Consider the following 5,316-nt stretch of genomic DNA (forward strand, 5'->3'; position numbering starts at 1 on the left):
GAGCGCGAGAAGGTGCATCCAAAGACAGAAGCGTTGGCGCTCGAGCGGTATATTTCTACCACCCGAGCGCGACTGCCGCACAAGTTAGGGAGAATACAGAAAGTGTGGCGCTCGAGCGGCACTTTTCTACCGCCCGAGCGCCGCCTATTTTGGGAAGATTATGGTGCGCGATTTCTTACCTTAATTTTGGAGGGTGGCTGCTATGGAAAGATCTTGGTCGACTTTTGAGCATTATTCAGACATTATTGAAGGAGCACAAGGAGTTTTTGGAGAGCTTTTGCACTTGGATTGAAGATTCGACGGTTTCCGGGCATCGTTCTTCGCAGATTTCGTCACGTCTCGTATTTCTAGTTTATTTTCCGTTGTTTAAATATTTTTTTTCTTATTTTCATTATGAATTCTAGTAGCTAACTTTAATATTTGTTGGGATTAAAGGGGATCCTACCCCAAACTTTCAGTTGGTTAATTTATATTTCGGTTTGTGATTTATTCTTGATTATTCTACGATTTTCATTGTGTCGTTGAGCGTAGCTAACTTTTACGACAATTTTATATCACGAGTGAGTTCGAGAGAATAACTAGTGATAGGATCGAGTAGTATAATCTGCGGATCTACAATTTGCATAGACATATGAAATTGAATACGTGCCGATAGTCATAGTCCTTAGGGTCGAAAACTAGGGGGTTTCATAAATCGAAATGCGATTCATTCTTGATAAATAATTAAATACATTTAATTACTTCATTGAGTGAATTAGTTTGGCATAGCTCGAGAGAGTGTGTTCAATTGAATAGGAAATCCTTTCGGAAGCGTAGAACACAATCGAACGAATTAATTAATTAATAAGGGGTAGGTGAACCAGAATTCCCAACAAATTCTTTTATCATTTGAAATTTAATCCATTGATTTAGCATTCATATTTCATCATTTAATCTTTGAGCTTGTTTATTTAAATTTTCTTGAATTTTATTAGTCATAAAACAAACAATCAAATTTCGTCGCTAAAGTTTTAATAACTAAAATAATAATATTGAAACACAGTCTTCAGTGGAACGATACTCGTACTCACGTACACTATATTATAACTTGACATCGTGCACTTGCGATTTATTTTGAGCATACAAAATCATATTTTTATTGGGGATTTTACTGTGCAAGTTTTGCTCGATCAAGTTTTTGGCGCCGTTGCCGGGGACTGTTAATCTACAATTTTATTTTTAGTTATTTCCTTTAGCATTATTTCATTTCTCTTGAGATAACACTTCACATTTTCTTACAGATATCCCTTCCAGTGCTCGCCAAAGTCACTTGACGTGGAGCTTGAATTCGATCCTGAAATTGAAAGAACCTTCCGCAGAAGGAGACAACAGCAGAGGCTTAAAGAACTTATGGAGAGACACGAGCCAGAACGCGAGGAGGAACAGCGTGAGGAGAGACATATCGAGATGCCACGCCGCATACCAATGCTGGAGTATGCCCAACCTTCTTTGGAGGGTGCACGCCCTAGCATTGTGAGACCTATCGTGCGGGCAAATCACTTCGAAATCAAACCAGCCATTATCCAGATGATTCAGAACACCGTCCAATTTGGAGGAACTGCTGTGGACGATCCAAACACACACATCGCGGATTTTCTTGAGATTTGCGATACTTTTAAATTTAATGGAGTTTCTGATGATGCTGTTAGACTGCGTTTATTTCCTTTCTCTTTGCGTGATAAAGCTAAAGCTTGGTTGAATTGTTTACCTGTAGGTTCGATAGCTACATGGGAGGACATGGCGAAGGCGTTTCTCATCAAATACTTTCCTCCGTCGAAGACCATGAAGCTGCGGGCAGACATCACAACATTTGCTCAGTTCGATCAAGAGTCACTATATGAGGCGTGGGAGCATTTCAAAGATCTATTACGAAGATGCCCACATCACGAGTTGCCACTTGGGTTAGTCATTCAAACCTTTTATTACGGTTTGCTTACTCCTAACCGTACTATGATAGATGCTGCTGCGTGTGGGAACCTTTTGAGGAAGACTGCGGAAGAAGGATATGAGTTGTTGGAGGAAATGGCTGCTAGCAGCTATCATCCTCAATCTGACAGGAACAACCAGCCGAGAAGTGCCGGAGTTCACCAGGTAACTGATTTTTCTGTTATTACTGCACAACTTGACGCTTTAAATAGGAAAATAGACGGCTTGAACGTGGGTGGCACGGCTATGCGTCTTCAAGAGATATTCTGTGAGAAGTGTGGAGGGGAACACTATGTGAAAAACTGTCAATATGTAAATCCCTTCTATGTGCAAGATGAGGCACCGGTGAATCAAGTGGGAGTCCAAAACCGCCCAAGGAATGACCCTTACTCGAACACATATAATCCTGGGTGGAGGCAACATCCCAACTTCTCATGGGGCGGTCAAAACAGTCATAATAGGCCGCAAGGAGGACAACAATATGGGAAACAACCGATGTACAGATCCGATCCTCCTAGAGAAGAAAAGTCCAACTTGGAACAAATGATGTCTAAGTTTATCTCATCCACTGAAACTCGACTCCAAAACCAAGATGCATCAATTAAGGGGCTCGAGAATCAAATTGGACAGTTGGCCAAGATGATAGCAAGTAGAGAGCCGGGCACCTTGCCAAGTAATACCGAGACTAATCCAAAAGAGCAAGTGAAGGCCATTGAGTTGAAGAGCGGAAAAGTTTTGGAGCCTAGAGAAAAAGAGAAAAGCCAAGTGCCGGATGAACATGCTGCGACGTCTCAAGGTAAGTCATCTAACTCTACACCAGCACTCACTGCACAACCTAAGATTGTTATCCCTCCACCTTTTCCTGCAGCATTAAAAAAGGCAAAACTAGATGCACAATTCGGTAAGTTTTTAGAAGTGTTTAAAAAATTGCATATTAATATTCCTTTTGCCGATGCTTTGATGCAAATGCCTAGTTATGCTAAATTTTTGAAGGACATCTTAGCCAACAAGAGAAAATTGGAGGATCACATGACGGTAAATTTGACCGAAAGTTGCTCTGCTTTGGTGCAAAACAAAATCCCACCGAAATTAAAAGACCCAGGGAGTTTTTCTATCCCTTGCATGATTGGTGATGTAGTTTTTCGTAAAGCATTGTGTGACCTTGGTGCAAGTATTAATCTTATGCCTCTATCTGTTTTCAGGAAACTCGGATTAGGAGAGCCTAAGCCGACGAGGATGTCCTTGCAACTGGCTGACAGGTCTGTCAAGTACCCCCGCGGAGTGATTGAGGATGTGCTAGTAAAAGTGGACAAATTCATTTTTCCTGCAGACTTCGTGGTGCTCGACATGGAAGAGGATACAGAGATGCCTCTGATTTTGGGGAGACCATTCCTTGCAACTGGCAAGGCACTTATTGATGTGCAAGAGGGAAAGTTGAGATTGAGAGTGGGCGAAGAAGAGATTACATTTGATGTTTTTAATGCACTTAAGCACACACTGCATTCTGATAGTTGTTTTCGAATTGATGCTTTTGACTCTCTTGTATCCAACTATGTGCAGGATGCACTTAGGGACCCTTTGGAGGCCACTATCAATACTGAATTGGGAGAAGAGGAGTTAGACGAAGAAAGGGCTGAAATTGTGGCACACTTTAATGCCAACCAACCATGGAGAAGGCCAATGAGGATGCGACTAGAGGATCTAGGAGAACGAAGAGATTTGACCCCTCAAAGGTCAAGAATCGAGGATCCACCAACGCTTGAGCTAAAGCCGTTGCCTCCACACCTCAAGTACGTTTACTTAGGTGAGAATACCACATTACCTGTCATTATTTCTGCCGCTTTGACAGATGTGATGGAAGCCAAACTAGTGGAGGTTCTAAAAGCGCACAAGGGCGCATTTGCATGGAAGGTGGCGGATATCAAAGGGATCAATCCCTCTGTCTGCATGCACAAGATATTGATGGAAGAAAAGTACTCACCTCTTGTGCAACCTCAGCGAAGATTGAATCCTAAGATGCAAGAGGTAGTGAAAGCTGAGACGATTAAGCTTCTCGATGCAGGTATTATCTATCCTATATCTGATAGTGCATGGGTAAGTCCTGTTCAATGTGTGCCAAAGAAGGGTGGTATTACTGTGATTACAAATGATAAGAATGAACTAATACCCACCAGGACTGTCACGGGATGGCGTGTATGCATTGACTATAGGAAATTGAATGATGCCACCCGAAAAGACCACTTTCCCCTCCCTTTTATTGATCAAATGCTTGAGAGGTTAGCGGGTCATGAGTTTTATTGTTTTCTAGATGGGTATTCTGGGTATAACCAAATCATGATTGCGCCCGAGGACCAAGAGAAAACCACTTTCACTTGTCCTTATGGAACTTTTGCTTTTAGAAGAATGCCCTTTGGTTTGTGTAATGCACCCGCCACCTTTCAACGTTGCATGACCGCTATATTCCATGATATGATAGAAACTTTTCTTGAAATATTTATGGATGACTTTTCTATTTTCGGACCGTCTTTTGATGACTGTTTGCAGAACTTGCAGGTGGTGTTGATGAGATGCGAGGAAACCAACTTGGTGCTCAATTGGGAAAAGTGCCATTTCATGGTACAAGAGGGCATTGTCCTAGGGCACAAGATTTCGGAGCACGGGATAGAGGTGGACAAGGCGAAAGTGGAAGTCATCAAGAAGTTACCACTTCCGGCGTTCATAAAGGGAGTTAGAAGTTTTCTAGGCCACGCCGGTTTTCATCGGCGTTTCATAAAAGATTTTTCAAAAATTGCAAAACCTCTCTCTTCTTTACTTATGAAAGATGTGCCATTTGATTTCACTTCTGACTGTTTACAGGCATATGAGAATCTGAAGGAGCGCTTTGTGACGGCTCCTGTCTTGGTGGCACCGGATTGGGATCTACCTTTCGAGATAATGTGCGACGCCAGCGACACTGCAGTGGGGGCCGTGCTTGGCCAGCGACAAAACAAGGTATTTCATACAATCTACTATGCAAGTAAGACCGTAGATGAGGCTCAATTAAATTATGCAACCACTGAGAAGGAATTACTAGCCGTAGTGTTTGCACTTGACAAATTTCATTCATACCTTGTTTTGTCCAAAATAATTGTTTTCACTGATCATTCTGCCCTCAAATATTTATTTGCTAAAAAAGATGCAAAGCCACGCTTACTTCGGTGGATATTATTGTTGCAAGAGTTTGATTTAGAGATCAAGGACAAGAAGGGTGTTGAGAATGTGGTAGCAGATCATTTGTCTAGATTAGAATGTATTTGTAATGATTCTGTTGAGCATGCTATCAATGATTGGTTCCCGGATGAGCAACTATTT

The 5,316-nt window shown here is 41.9% G+C and overlaps 1 non-coding gene across 1 annotated transcript; it reads right to left on the reverse strand.

Annotated features, from left to right (window-relative positions):
* Nucleotides 1-1,825: 1,825 nt before the first annotated feature.
* On the reverse strand, nucleotides 1,826-1,931 carry LOC140815762 (small nucleolar RNA R71). Its single transcript, XR_012114409.1, has one exon. It is a non-coding gene; the product is annotated as a small nucleolar RNA R71 (small nucleolar RNA).
* Between the last annotated feature and the right edge of the window lie 3,385 nt (nucleotides 1,932-5,316).

The sequence above is a fragment of the Primulina eburnea genome, chromosome 15, assembly GCF_022965805.1.
Source record: "Primulina eburnea isolate SZY01 chromosome 15, ASM2296580v1, whole genome shotgun sequence".
NCBI lineage: Eukaryota > Viridiplantae > Streptophyta > Magnoliopsida > Lamiales > Gesneriaceae > Primulina > Primulina eburnea.